Source organism: Simochromis diagramma, unplaced genomic scaffold, assembly GCF_900408965.1.
Source record: "Simochromis diagramma unplaced genomic scaffold, fSimDia1.1 OVJJ01000486.1, whole genome shotgun sequence".
NCBI classification, from domain to species: domain Eukaryota; kingdom Metazoa; phylum Chordata; class Actinopteri; order Cichliformes; family Cichlidae; genus Simochromis; species Simochromis diagramma.
Window position 1 is genome coordinate 730716 of NW_024387047.1, and position 16422 is coordinate 747137.

General features: G+C 40.5%; 1 long non-coding RNA gene across 2 annotated transcripts in view; it reads left to right on the plus strand.

Moving 5' to 3' along the window:
• Positions 1 to 16422, plus strand: part of LOC120741739 — a 431134-nt gene that overhangs the window by 220883 nt on the left and 193829 nt on the right. Inside the window, exon 8 of one of the 2 annotated variants that reach the window (XR_005697678.1) lies at positions 9032 to 9123. This is a non-coding gene — a long non-coding RNA (uncharacterized LOC120741739). Of the gene's footprint in view, positions 1 to 336; positions 6618 to 9031; positions 9124 to 16422 lie in introns of those variants that run through there. The other variant, XR_005697679.1, reaches the window with a different exon arrangement.

Consider the following 16422-nt stretch of genomic DNA (forward strand, 5'->3'; position numbering starts at 1 on the left):
CAGAGTTCAGATCTTCTCTGAACTTTGCGAGGACATCTCCAAATTAGTATATTTCCAAGTGCTGTTATTTTCACCTGTGTAGCTTTTCCTGTGCTCTAAAGCTGCTGTCATTTGATCACGACATGCACAAGAGACTGTCCCGCTGCAAATGATCAGACAACCTTATGAGTAATTGAGTATTCAAAGCACTAAAAAAACGAGTCATAACACTAGATATGATATTTATTTGATATGGAAATGTTTATACATATGCATCACAGCTTATTAATTATTCATATTGTCTTGTTTTTTTCTGCTTGTCTGTAATATACATTATGTATTCTCTCCCTTCGACAGACACATCTTTTGAAATGGGAAAAAAAGAGGTAAAAAAAGAAGAAAAGGAAGGATCAGTTGGCATCTCTCACTTTGACTACAAAAGAGTGAATGAGGGAAAAACTTCATTATATTGGCGAGTGACAGGAAATGTGAAACACAGTGACAGAGGAAGAGAATGAGGACCTTTTTTCCCTCCCCACCTCAGTTTCATGTCTCTCTCGCTGCAAAACAGAAAAAAAGAAACTCTGTGGACCATACGATCTACAACACACACACATGCACTGACCCCATATCTCCCATGAACAGTGCCACCGACCATCAACTGTCATTTTTATTCAGCGTCGGACTCACTCCGTAATCACCCTGACAGACAATGCACTGCCACCATGTTGCTACAGTGCCGTAAGTGAAGAAACAGCAAGTTAATGCCTTTATCACCGATGTCACTGTTCTTCCAGCATTTTAACATTAAAAACTTATATTGCATGGTTATTAACTTATTTTGACAATGATTAATATTTGCATAATGTCACATTTACTGTCCCTTTATTAAAGTCACAGTGGCATAGAACGACCACATGATTCACTTTAGATGATTTCTTACAGTTTTCCAAAAGCATGTCCAGGACTCAGACGTCAGACAGTTCTGGAGCACAATCATTTCAAACATTTTCTGAATTTTTATAGTTGTATAAATTGGATATTGCACCTATTTCTGTTCCACCATATTTTATTAGGGAATGTTTTGATTTTTTCACTTTCGTTTCAGCTAGAAAGGACACTGATATTAAACATTTTATGAAAAACTATAATCATCATTCATGAGATTACTACTACTACTACACTAAAAAATCAAGCTGCTGCTTAGATATTAATATATTTCTGATCTATCAACAACACATAGCGTAAAACATTCTAATGATAGCTCATTGTTTACTAAAAACTTTGATCTTCACATACAATTTGAGTATAATATAACACATAAATGGAAAGTAGTTAGATAAATACAGTAGACTAAATTTGAACAGTGTATTTAAAGAAAATACACAGTTTACATGTTTAAATATGTTCTCTTCCATTTGATTGCATGAGAATTTCTTTTGGTTATATACTGCAATTGTGTGAGTACAAACAGCTCCACACTAGTGTACAAAGACTTGTAGGACTGTTGTTCATTTTATGGTTTTGTGTTATGTTACAGCTACACTGTGTGACTGAACTGAACACTGAAGTTCATTGTCAGGGTTGTTGCTGAAATTTGACTTACAAGCAGGGTTCATGTAGTTGCGCAGTGTATAGGGCACCGCACTGCAACAATAAAAAAAAAAGAAAGTAAAGACTTTCGATGTTTTTATTTATTTTTTTAATTGGATCTTTTTCTTTTACATTAGCAGAATTCATGTAAACAATTTGCATTTAATTTACAATTAATTCTTATTTTGTTTCAGCTTTTTAAAATTTGAAATGTGACACTTTTATGGCATGCTTAATATTTAAAGGTACAGTGTGTAAAATCTCACCACTAGATGTCAGTAGATTGCAGATTACAGTCGACTGAATTCTGTTTACTATAAAATTCAGTGTGCAAATGTAATCAAACAGTTCATCAGAAGAAAAATACGATTTTTAGGACACTCAAGCCTAACATTAGATGGCATAACATTAGCTTATAGATAGTAGGGTCACATCTTCAATCTGGTGCCAATTAGTAACTGCGACAATATCAGGAATAAACGAACATGTGTATGCACATTTTCGTGTGTTAGAGCCCTGACTTCAATTCAAGAGATGAGGCTTGAGGTAAGGAGGTAGATATGTAGTCTTTCCCTCGTGTCTACCTCATCCCTTCTCAGATGATAAGACACTGGTACAATCTTTCATACCTTGAGTCTCCACAGCATACAAGTTCCCTTCTCGTCCACCTTTAGCATTCTACGTATGTGGCTAGCCTGTAGCCTCTAAAATACTTTATCAGGATTCATCAGTTTCGTAGAAGATGTAATTGCATACTAGTCAATGTACATTTTTTTTCAGCATTGTTTTTTTCTATTAAATCGCCTCCAGAAAAGACTCACAGACTATCAAACTGATATTACCTTAAATTTTTAATTTTATTTTAATTTTATTTTTTTTTAACTTAAAGTAAACTCATTGTGTTGTACTGTATACTGCTGTATGTTTAGTATTATGTAGCCCTGTTTGTTTTAGGTGACTATTAGATCTGATTGCTTCTTTTACTTTTTGCAGAATCACTTTTCAAGACCTGAATTAGCTCTATGTACAGCAAAACTGAATAAACCCAGGGTTTAAAAGCATCTAATTATTACGTTATACGTTATAATATTTGTTAAAAAATCATTTTAGAATTCCACCTGTGCTTAATTAAATTTTTTTTGATGAACGATGCAAAAAAGGACAATGACTTGTTTAAAAAAAAAATTAATAAAATTATTCATGCAGAATTTGATCACTGAAGATAGACAATTCAAGATTCAATTCCATTGTTCATTAATCATCTTTCATCCTCATGACTGTAAGCTTTTTTTTGAGAGCTCCAGTAGCGCCATCATTCCTTTGCTTTACATATTTCAGCCACTGCATATGTCTTTTCAATCTATCAGCAAGGATCCAAAATATTCATTTGCTCTTTCACATGATTGTGTTCTCCTTATTACTGTACAGTAACAGAAACTGACAGTTAAGGCCGCTGTTTTCTGCATAAAGGCACTGTGCAGTTTTTCTGACTATGGGTTTACTAGCTGAGGTCATCGTGGGGTTGTATGTTTGTGAGTGTGTGAGGGGGTTGGACTGGCCACTGTCTTTTTATTTATTTTTGCTTCATTTCTGGCAGTAGGCTGCCATGCTAGTGTTATTGGGTCCCACAGGGAAATGTGTTCAGTATCAGTCACTGTGTGTTTGAGTATTTTTTTATTTGTTTCTTTTTTATTTTTTGTTGTATGCGGCAATGTGTGCGTGTGTGTACCAACAGCACAGTAATCTGTAGGTGGGTCATCATTCTTAATGCAGTCTGTGTCATCAGTTCCCGTGACAACAGGGGGAATGATGCAGCCGATACATATGAAACAGGGTGCCATGCATAAACATGGATGCTGCAAGAGGAGGAGGGTGAGGGCAGCACGGGGGCGAGGTTATATGGGGGATGTGTGTGTGTGTGTGTGTGTGTGTGTGTGTGTGTGTGTGTGTGTGCACGTGTATCTGGTCTCTCTCTATTCCTGTTTATTATTCATCAGCCCTCCCTCAGTGTGCTGTCACTAGCTCCTCCTCCTGATATGAGTTTATATGTATGTGTGTGTGTGTGTGTGTGTGTGTGTATGTGTGTGTGTGACGGATGGTGACAGCGTCAGCGGATGGGGGATCAAGATTAAGATCAAACACAGCTCAACGTCACACTCCGTCAGGTTTACTGGACGCGTATGGCCACACACACACACACACACACACACACACACACACATGGTCTTTAAATGTTTGAGTCTCCCATCCTCCCAAATGAAAAAAGTATTTCTCAAAGGTGACAATAACGGCATAAATAAAACAACATACTCAAAAAACACACTGCAAGAGTAAAAGAGATTATTACACAACAACTATTGTTGCTGGATGAACGTTGAGTTGAAAGTAAAGTCCAGTAGCTAAAAATGGGTCCTGACAGTACTTTTCTCCAGAAATAACCACCATAATCACAAGAAGATTAGCAGTTTAAATCTGGTACTTTATATATAGCGCATAACCTGGAGGGCAATACTACAGAACAGAGCAGACATCAATGATATGATGCTGACTGAGTCATGTATACCTTGACAGGAGGAGCTGGGGTGGAGGTGTGTTGTAAAGTGGTTTGCAGTAACTGTAGGCCTTTAAAGTACTCTGATTATCACATCTTATATAAGATTTGGTAATTGGAAACACACAAAGGTATCAGCACAGCCTTCCAGTGATGTGGACAGGCTCTGAGATCAGTTGATATGCCAGGATTTCTACCGTGCTTGATTCTGTGGCTTTTCTCAGTTTTCCTTTTCAATCTGATTCCATCCATAGGAACACTAAATGTATCACTTTGACCACACTTTAGGCACAGTATAGTCAAAGGTAGTTTAGCTTCTAGTTATTAGTTTTGACATCATAGTTCAAGTACAAAAAGACTTTGTCATGGCCACATATGACATCATGTCACATTGTTTGGAAAGTTTAGCACCGTAGCACCATTTTCTCACTCAGTCCATGCAACTGATGATCTGTGTTCTCTCATACAAGTTCACGTTCAGTGAGGTCACAGAACAGAGACATTCAGATGGAAACACATCCTAAGTAATAATTCTCTGTTTTTTAAAGCATTTGCTATTGGAGCTTGCTGCATTTTAAAACTGACATGTTTAAATTCCTTGTTTGTTTCAAACAAGCCGAACATCTTCCAGCTGCTTTCTGAACATGTTGTGGCTCACTTAATGCAGTCCTTTTTCTCTCCACGTGTGCCTCAGTGAATATGTGGATGTGCGTGTAGTATTTACAGGTAGCATGGGCAGTTGCTCTTTATTTGGTTAATGTACACACACACACACACACACACACACAAACAGCAGAGGCAGTGAAGGCAGATATGGCCTCCTCACTCCACGCAGACCATTCCAAAGGGAGATGTTTTGAATTCACTCATTACGTTGGGGTCGTGCAGGGTCAAGTTCAATGCCAGGGAAAAAGAGCGGCTACACTAAGGACACATACACATGCACAGCCATCCAGTGAGCACAGCACGAGTAGAATTACATCCAACAAAGCTTGGGATTTTGGGTAAATACACTAAAATTAGTCTCATTGTGTTATGTGAATTTCAACAGGGGAGAGAAAAAAGGCCTAAGAATGGCCGATATAAAGCAAATGGACGGATGGAGGCTTGGCAAAAGGTCAGGCTGGGGAGCTGGTTTGGTGGAGAGAGCAAATTGGCTGGATAGTAAACATGTCTGGGAGGTGTGTAATAAATGCCATTAAGTTTCTTAACCATGGTAACTGCACTGATTCTTCCCACTGAGATCTTTGGACCTCAAATTTCTTGTTGTGCTCCTGAAACCATTTTTGCTTTGTGGCAAGGCACACAAAGAGCCATCAGGCAATAGGTAGGTGTTACATATCAATGTAACATCCACATGGATGGTCTGATCCAAGGTTTCACAAAACATTACCCAAAGCATCACACTGCCTCTGTGGGCTTGCCTTCTTCCCATAATGCATCATGTTGCTACATGTTCCCCAGATAAACAACTCACAACTACCCGGCCGTTCAAGTGATGGAAAAGAAAGCACCATTGATCAGGCCAGAGTCTAGTTCTGATGCTCATGTGCACATTTGTTGGTGCTTTTGGACAGGGGTCAGCTTGGGCACCCTGGTTGGTCTGCAGCTATGCTGCCCCACGCACAACAAACAGTTATGTTCTGTGTATTCTGACACCTTTCTATCAGAACCAGCATCAACCTTTTTTGCAGTTTGAGGTACCACACCGGTCAGCCTTCACTCCTTACCTGCATCAGTGAGCCTTAGCTGCCATGACCCTGTTGCTGGTTCATCACTGTCCTACCTTGGATCACTTTTAATAGATACTGATCTCTGCATACTGGGAACACCCCACAAGAACTGCAGTTTTGGAGACGCTCTGATTGTGATTTCTCATCTAGCAATCTCAATTTGGCCCTTGTCAAACATGCTCAATATGCATATATATCTTAAAGGCACTTTGCCATAAAACATTTTCAGAAAATTTTCTCTAACTAACTACCAAAATTACCCCGGGCTTATTTTTGCTTCCAACTGAAACCTGCTCTTTACAGATGAAAAGTCCAACAAAGTAGTTTATATTATATTAAAACCCTCCTGAAGCGCTCTATCCTCTTGCTCACTTTCTCCTTCAGAGCCTTTATTTTCTGTTTGTCAGAGTGCATTAAACCAATGGCGTATGTCCAATGATTCTCCTGAAATCATTTGCAGGTAATTTTAAAATATGTTCAGGAACCTGAGTGGCCAAAGGGGAAAGGCGCTGACCAAATTCATTATTCATTTCTTCCCCTTTACTGTAAACTTTTTAACTATCCTACAGTCTTCATTGTGCTTTTTTCTCATTCTTAATAAAGTCCAGTAACAGGCACAAAAAACGTTTCCAGATCCTAATAAGAAATAATTCCAACTTCACAAGCTTAACTTTTCTTTGGGCAGAATTTTTGCAGTTTCTGGTGGCCAGAATATTGTTTGGTCAAACGTCATGTTCCCATGCACAGTCCAGTAATAACAGGTCGGCTGCCCTTTGCACAGCCACAGATGGTCAGTTTGAGCTGCCAGCTGGTGGTCAACTGGCCCCGGCAGCAGCAGTTGTTCTGGTGCTCTCTGACAAACCAATGTTGGTTTTAAGACCTCATTATGGTGACAAAGTCAACCGCAGATTTGTGGGAAGTTTTTGGATGACTACCAGCATATATAGAAAAAGGGATTTTTGTTCTGCTGACAGCTGTTATGAATCTCCTGACCGCAGTGGCTTTGAAAGTCTGGCTACGGCCGTCTACTAGAAATCTTTTATTGTGGAATTTAAACATGCAAGCAGGTTTCTGCTAAACAAAAAAAGAAAGAAAAATGTAACTTTTCAAAAATTCCCTCAAAGTCCTCTGAATCAGATCCATTCATGTGGTAACTGGATGCACTGCAATGGAGTGACTCAAAATGTGCTTAACTCAGCCTGTGTCTGCTTTAGAGGATAGTTAATGGTCCATTTCCCTGCACACTGCTGCACCATCTTCATCAGAAACAGAAAGAGACAGAAAAAAACAGGAGTAATTAAAATGTCTTTACTTGTAGCTTAATTACGAGCCAGCCAATGAATCTTTTTGTCAGAGTAACTCTTTCTCCCGGCTCCCCCTTTTTTGCATAAAACAATAAAACCTCTGTTAAAAATGTAATTTTCACTTTGTTCAGATTAGATTCAGTCAGCTTTTTTCCCCCTCCTTGTCTAAGTTGAAACGTTAAATCAAATCAAAGACGAACAAGCGCCTCTTTTTCCTCTTCCTTGTGTTTTACTTCTGACCACCCTCCCCTCCCTGAGATTCCCCTACACTGTAGCCATGGAAATGGGACTTTGGGGATGAAAAGAAACCATAATTTTGTGGCGGGATTAATTTGGAGACATGAGCAATACCAAATGAAATCCCTGTCAAAACCTCTGCTGATTCTTTTCATCGCTTGCAGATCCCTGAGAAATCTGTTCCCCGTGGCGTTTGTGATTTGACAGTCCAGTAGTTTTGGACTTAGTTCCCCCCTGATACCTCTGACATGATGACATTAAGTGGTTGCTGAGACAGGCAGCACCCATATTTCAATCACCATTAAGCAGAGGATATTTGATGTTAGTTTGAAAAAAAAGGAAGAAGAAAGAAGCGCTGGTGACAAACAGACATTCACAGATACAACAGCAGGCAAACAACTGTAATTACATTAGAGAGCGAGCGGCAGCCATTTCCTGCGAGTGCGGGGAGGTAAATATAGTCCACATCTGACCTTAGATCTCTCAAAAAAGTGTGGGCTGATTGTTTACTGGTGTCCTTGTCGGATGCCCTTTTTTCACATCAGTCCTGTCAGCTGGAAGAACTTTATACTTCCTCAATACTTTTTACTTTGACAAAAGCACCACTGCAAGAAAAGATATGAGGAATGCCGTCATCAAAAAGATGTCACCTACATAGAAATGGTGTAAATGGGGTCACTGTGACGTGGTATCAGTTCAACTAATTGTTGATTGCTGCAGTTTTTTGTTTTTTGTTTTTCCTTTGTTTTTTTCTTTTTTTTTTTTTTTTTTTGGGGGGGGGGTTGTTTTGTTTGCTTTGTTTTATTTTATTTTACTTATCTATATATAATTTTTTTCAGTAATAATATCTGAATGATCTACATGGGAGAGTATGTATAACTATATCTATGTGTTTCCCCAACACTGTTCATACACGATGTACATACATTATTATTATACACTCAATTTTTTTTATTAATTTCCTCCTCTATTTTATTTGAACTCTCTCTTTCTGTTGGTTAAAATGTTATTGGAAAAGCAATAAATAAATCTTTGAGAAAAAAAAAATTGTTGCAGTCCCATTTTACATATGGCTGTATGTCTTTGTTCTGAAACTTCCCAAAAGGTAGCCCTTTAACGCCAAGTGTATGATTTTTGATACATCATCAGTGTGATTTTTTTCAGATACAATCAGGTACATGTGATGCTACTGTGAGCAATAAATTCCACAACAATTCCAGACGTAGCAAAAATTATAAAAATGAAAACTCATATATTTAAATTGATATTTAATATCCAGTTGTTTTTTTCAATGTTGTGATCTGGCAGTTATTTCATGGTTCAGGCTTTGCAGGGATACAGACAGCTGCAACAAAACCCCCTGTCAGAAGAATTCAGCGACAAAGAAGTAACTGCTCAATTGGCCTATATTTTATGGTCCTGTATTGTAAGGTATCATACCTTATAAATCTAAATCTAAATAAATCTATATTATGCAGTATATTTGTAGAAAGGCCGGACGCCCCACACGCAGTGTTCACAGAACGTTCCTTTATTCCTGGCCACACAGCAGTGTACTTTCTCACACACGTCCCACTGCTGCTCTTCCCTGGCGTTATGCACATGCTTTGAAGCCTTCTTCCTCTCCACTCCAGTGCCGCTAAATAGAGAGTGCCATCAATACTACTTGTCCACTCACCTGCCTGGCACCGCCCCTTGAGCTCACTGCACCACCCCTCCCCTGCAGGTGAGTCAGGACCACACCTATACACTAAGCTACATTTACTCATTAGTCATTATTAATATCTGGCTCTCTTCCACAGTGTGTCTTTTGTCCTATCTAGCTCCCATCATCCCCAGCTGGGCAGGGCAGAGAGCTGCTCCTCGCTGAGCCTGGCTGTGATTGTTGGGCTTTCTCTGTGTTATTGCAGATCTATTGTATTGTATATTTAGAGGTGACTGTTGCTGTATTTTGGTGTTATATAAATAAAACTGAATTGAACAGCATTCTATATCACAGCTTTGATTTTAGATCATCACTGATAAACACCCTGTCCGAAAGCTTCCTGATATGTCTTGGTAAAAATATAGTTTTGCTAAAAATATTCCAAAAGGATAAAAAAAATGCAGCTTTCCCAATTGAGTAATTTTCTTTCCAACTCCCTCTTCATCCTTCACACAGCCATCAACGCCCACAAATCACAGCTTGCTTGAACACGTCCACCTTTTTGTTTGTGTACCAGAGAAAATTATGATGATTCTTCTCTGCTGCTCCATTCAAATTCAACATGTTACTTGTACTTACGCACGCACGCACACACACACACACACACACACACACAATGATGCACACACGCACCCACACAGAGGAAACCCAACACTGCAACCCACATCAACTGGGACTTTATGAGTCTCATATCTTCCGGATATACCTGCACACTACATGGCTTACTGCCTATCCACCTGAAATCCAACCAAACAAAGAAATATATTCCCTCAGCAGAGATCTCTCTTACTGGAGGCTTTGCAACCACCATCTGAGCTCTATTTAAGCAAACTTCTAATGTTGGAACCTGCATTCAATTTGAGACCTGGAGAAAATGGATCTAACAACTCGGTAGGGAAGCCATCACTGTTAGAACTTTATGTGCTGTCTTAGCGGGGCAGCTGAATACTGATTATGTTGTAAGCCTTTTTTTTTGCCTCTCGGATTCTCCCTGGAGTCTCTCCTGTCTTGTCCAGCTGTACTTTGCAGTAAGAAGACAGTGGAGGAGGGAAAGTTAGATGAAGAAAACTTTCACAGAGAGGCAGAGGGGCTCCACTGTAGGGGGGGGAACTGTGACTGAAGGATGAAGGGCAAGGGCTGTGGAAGAAAAATGGAGGGTAAGGTCAGTCGACTGCACCTGTGACGTCTAGCAAGTTTCTGCGAGATCAGAGGAACAGTTTTCTAAAATGTTGCCTTCAGCATCCCAAAACTGACATGCAGCCTTCATTTACATATCCTCCTCCTAAACACACACCGGAGATTTGCCTGTCAAAGATGCGCTTCTGCTGCCAGACAATCCAGCAACTTTTGTCTCATTTAACTTTCATACCTTTTTACAAACCTGCTGCAATACATTATGGATGATCTTGAAGGTCAAGACAAGAACACAAACAGGAAAAACCACTGTCCACCGACTTGTGTCATTCCTCTAACTGAAAAACACAGCACAGAGATGACAGATGCTTCATGTTTTCAGCTGCAAGACCTGAGTTCCCAACTGGACTTTTTTGTTCTGCAAGTGCACCCTGTCCATTGGTATAGAGTTGGAAGGGTGAAAGGGGCTGTCCCTTTGAAATGATAAGTAGAGTCTTCCTACACTGAGGGACTGTCATTGAAGTCTTTGTTTGCCCGTCAGTGGCTCTGAGGCGTCTGTGAACTTGAGGGTCGGCACGGAATAGAAATGACCATGTAACCTAGTTCGAGGTCACCTAATGAAGGAAAATGTATTCATATATTTTCGTAGTTGTATTAGTTCATGCAATATGCTTCCCTTTGTAGCCCAAGGTTGCAGGTTCATTTTTGAAGTGGTTTTCAATCATCCCTTGGCATTGAAGTTTCTTTTTGTGCTTGGTATCTAGGCTCCACAGGGCTACAAGTTCTGTTCATTCTCAGAATATCTACATACGCTCCATAGCCTGTGAGATTTTTTTTCTTTAGTGGACTGTATGGCACAGAAGGGTTTTGAGGAATTTAAATACCTATATCTATATATACCGGGAAGAATGAGCTAGTATGATCTCCACAAAGTGCTCGTTTACGATAGAATGCATCTCTATATTTCCCTTTTTTCTGTCTGACTGTCCATCCCTGGGGCTGCTGAGGTTTGTCCAAACCTGCTGCAGCACAGCTGCCTAAAGCAATTTTTCCCCTCCATCATCACCTGTATTAAATATCTCACACACCCCATCCCTGCTGACATGCCACCCCCTGCTACCTCGCCACATCCTGGACCTATTTCCCCACGTTTTTTGAGTCTCATCCTAGCTGGACCCCCTGGTCAGATTCACAGTGGGGACCCCTCCAGCCCATCAGAGAAGTAATTCACACTCTGCCTCATTTGAGTTATTTACTCTATTACCACCCTGGCTGGCCCATTCCCTGTAGCTACCCACTGAGACCTGCAACTCAGGCTGGGTACGCGGGCTTCCAGTAGGACTGGCAGTGCCCTCCGACAGCCCCCCTTCTACCACATTATGACGGGCGCTGCCACCTCAATCTGCAGCTGGCACGCTATGTGGGGGGTTAGGGACAAGATGAGTGTGGAGATTGCTCAGCTAGCTTAGAGTACAGAGGTGTAGATGGTACACTGGTGTCTGTTCGTGTGCATGCTTGCATGCATGTGTGTGTGTGTGTCACATCCTCTCCCCATTGGTAGTCTTCTGTAAGTCATTATCACACTCAAAGCCTGTGCTTCTCTCAGATGACTTGATAGATTTACATGACTCTGTCTGGGGACCTGTGAAAAAGACAGGGTCCAGTAGTAAGATGAGAGAGAAGACCACACCATCATCCTCTCCAAAATAAAAAAAGGGACAGTGCAGTCACACCTTAATAAAAGATGTCCCTTTTTGGAGGGTGGATGGCGCTCCTCATACTTCACACAATAGGCGCAAGTCTCCATCTTTCCCATTGTAGAATTGAAATAGCCCTCCTCATCAAAGATCCCCTCGAGCTCATCTGCCAGGGTAAGAAATGAATGATTTCACCCATCTTCTTCATCTCATTTCAATCTCAAACCATGTCACTTTCTTTCACTTATTGCTATTCAGTATTATTCCGGCTTTTATGAATTTACCTGACTGTAATACATTGTCTTCAGCGACTCAGAGCGTCCCAGAGAAAGGCGCATAGCCAATTGCAGAGACTATTTGGGATACTATTATAGTCATGTTGCAGATAACGCAGGAGCTCGGAGCTGTTGTTTGCTTGGACAGCCAGCTTTTTACATCACCGGGCCAAGAAGTAATTTTGAGCCTGTGATTTTAGATACCTTTGACCTATGTCCAATAAAAAGAAGACAGGCCCCACACTTGATTCTCCAGCCATTCAAGCACACATGTTCCCCGGCCTCCAAACTTACCATTTCCACAAATTGACAAAACCCCCCACAGATCTCAATAGAAGAGGAAAATAATTACAGATCAGATGAAATACACACTTAATTTTATAATATAGCTCTTTGTTATAGAAATTTATACTATTTGTGTGTGTGACAGGAAACAAAGACAAGACATGTTCACCTCATCAAACTGACAATTTTTTACATTTCATTTTATTTATACGTTTGGAGAATATAAAAATAAAGATACTGATAGTGGGACCTCATCAAAGTTTATGATGTCTCAAATCCAGGGACACAAGGAAGACAAACAGACCCAGTGAAGAATAAGAAAATACCTGTAAGAGCAATGTGTGAGTTGTCAAATCAAATGAAGCAAATTTGAGTAAAAATCAAGGGGGGCTTTAAAGAAGAAAACAGTTTTTTGAATTATTTTTTTAAATTTCAGTAATTATGAGCAGTTTGAAATATTTGTCTCGCAGGAGTCTCCTAAACTCAAGGTCCACTCAACTGATTATTGATGCATGTTTCTGAACTGTAGGGAACTGTGAGAGTCCGAATATCATTTAACTGTCTTTGGTGACATGTCCATCATGTGCTCCACCTCTTGCCCGATATAAGCTGTGATTACTGGATTCCCCCTTTGCCCCCCCCCTCGTATTTATCAATGAAGAAATCATCTGAGTTAAACCACACTAGTGTACTTTTAGTCCATACAACTGGTTCAAATTTTGTAAGACCTTGTCCACGTTTTTTTTTTTTCAACATTCTCGAGCATTTAAAGAACCCCAAAGCACTTTTAACCCGCTATTCTCTTGTGGAGTGGAAACAGTAGCATTCACAGAGCCACCATGCTGCTTTAATAGCAGTAGATTAAACACAACACAAGTAGCTCATCACCATAAAGTTCCCATGCCAGTGCAGTGTGTCGTGGCACAGCAGTGACTGTGACAGGGTTGCTTATGTAGCTACGTAGCTTCTTCGCCATATTCATCAGAAAATCTGTTTTGTGAATATATTTGCATCTGTGTATGTGAACAGATGCATATCATGGTTGTGTCTGAACAGCTCAAGAGTGTTACAATTGGTGTTTGCCCTCTTGTCTCTCTCCCTCTCCTTAGTTGAGCTGAGGTAGCAGGTGTTGATGCTGCCTCGATTCAAAGTGTCGCTCACACCATTTAAAAAGTGAGGACACACCGTGTTTGTTTTGCATATGCTGGGATTTCAGGGTCTCAAAGCACACAGGTCCAACATATAAAACCAACTTCCTAACAGTCAACATTTTGCTCTTTTTCATTTTTACTTATTTTCTCTTCATTTTGTTTTTGGCTTATCTTTTATCACATCCATTTTATTCTTGTTTTTTCTCCTTTCTTGTTGTGTCTTATGCCCCTTTAGCAGACAGTTACCTCCACACTCAGAAGAATGACATTCAATTAAACATTTTTACACTGAAAAACTATCATATCATGAGCCTTGGAAAATATAGGCCTGCAGTGAAAATGAGAGCTATAGTTTGTTTTGTCTGTCATCATTTTGGGAAATCAAAACCTAAATTTGAGCTTTGTTGATAAGACAGCATACCCAGCAGAGACACTGCTGGAACACTGGAACACAGTCATTTTAAACGTTATGAAGGACACTACAATTACAAAACAAAATTTACAGGCAAAAAAATCCATCCACCCATCCTGGGGCTGGAAAATATCCCAGCTGTCACAAAACAAGAGACAGGGTACATCTTGGGCAAGTCACCATCCATCCAGGTTCATTACACTCAATTAATTCAATTCAATTTTATTTTATTTATACAGCGCCAAATCACAACAACAGTCACCTCAAGGTGCTTTATATTGTAAGGTAGACCCAACAATAATACATACAAAGAAAAACCCAACAATTATATGACCCCCTATGAGCAAGCACTTTGGCGACAGTGGGAAGGAAAAACTCCCTTTTAACAGGAAGAAACCTCCGGCAGAAAATATAGGGGCGGCCATGTGCCACAACCGGTTGGGGTGAGAGAAGGAAGACGTGATAAAAGACATGCTGTGGAAGAGAGCCAGAGATTAACAACAAGTATGATTCAATGCAGAGAGGTCTACCAGCAAATAGTGAATGAGAAAGGTGACTGAAGAAGAAATACTCAATGCATCATGGGAATCCCCCAGCAGCCTACACCTATTGCAGCATAACTATAACAACTTCTGTGCATTTGTGTTTTTCATTGTTCTTAATGATGTTACAACACTAAATATGAATTAAAAAATGCAACTGTTTCCTTAATTAATGTTTTAAAGAAGTGTTGATTGTCTCCAGCAGCGTGAGGTATGCATTTTAAATTGAGCCATATTCACAACTAGTGCTCGGCCTCATGTGGTCAGGCTGTATAGGAGGGTCCCAGATGATCAAGGCACTGATGCCAGTGACTGGCCCTTGAATAAAAGTGAGAAGCTCTGGGATATAATTCACTGATGAATCCAGTTTTCTAATTTTGCCGACCACTACCTTACACTGCAAGGAACATTTAATCATACATTTTCCAGAACTTTATCTGCTTCCCATTCATTAATCGCCATTTAACCCTCTTAATGCAGGCGTTGCCGATTTGCAACAGTTAAAAACTAACAACCTGATTACCCCAAATACATATTTTATGAGTTTTCTTTACTCAGAAGTACCACTGCAGGACTTGGTTGTGCATTTGAGCCTGAGAGGGTTAACCTAACATAACAGTCTTTGGACTGTGGGTCCGGAGTGCCTGAAGGAAACTGGCGTAGGCGCAGGGAGAACATTAAAGCTTCAGATGGAAAGGCATCAGCCGTAGAACAATCAAGAAACCTTCTTGCCGCTGTGCCACCTTTGCAACCCAACATGGGAGTAGAAATGCTCTTCCTGTAGAGTGCTTCATAATTCCCTTCCTACAGCTACTAGACAATAAAAGGCAGTCTCTATATATTTCGTAGATACAAATCAGTCCAATGTCTGTCTAACTGCCCCTCCCTTCCACCTCCCAGAGGTGAACCCCCAGCCCCCCACCCCTTTCACACTTGCTGCTCTGCTTCCCTTTCTCTCCCCTTTTAAAACAGGTTGAATACACTGAATGTCTCCCCTCACTCTCTCTTTCCGCCAAAACTCATATGGGACCACCTCTCATCATTCCCTTCATTATCCATTCTTTCCACCACTTCTTTTTTTTCTTTTTTGCGGCTCCTCAGTTTCTCTTTCCCTCCCTCTGTTCATCTGTCGGTCTGTCTGGCACCTCGAGCGCTGCTAAGCCTTCAACCAGTGTCAAAACGTACGGAGCTGGAACAGTGGCTCTGCTGTGTTTAGGTGGTGGCATTCACACACACACACACACACACACACACACACACACACACACACACACACTTGGAGAAGCAAATGTGCACAAATTCAGCCATTCGCACTACGAATACACACTTGTTTATACACACATCTATGCTCACACATGAACACACACGCAAACACAAGTTCAGGCTTGTAGAACTATGATCTGTCTCAGACACACACATACAAACGCACACACACACACACACACTCTGGATGTGGATAATAAACAGCAGAGCAGCAGAACATCAGTCACATGTGTTTACATTATGGCATGGAGAGAGATATGACACAAACCAACCCACCGACAACGCATTCACACACACACACACACACACACACACACACACACACACACACACACACACACACACACACACACACACACACGGTGATACTGAGAGTTATTGAGTCAGACAAGTCTAAGCCTTCCAAAGTTGGTGTGTGTGTGCATGTGTGTGTTCGTGTGTGTGTGTAATAATCCATTGGTTCTGTTCTGTGCTGATTCCAGGCGCTAAGCCCTGCCACAATTATTCAAATCCAGGCTTTTAGTTGCAGCACACCTCTCTCCATGGGCCTATGAGCCGGTA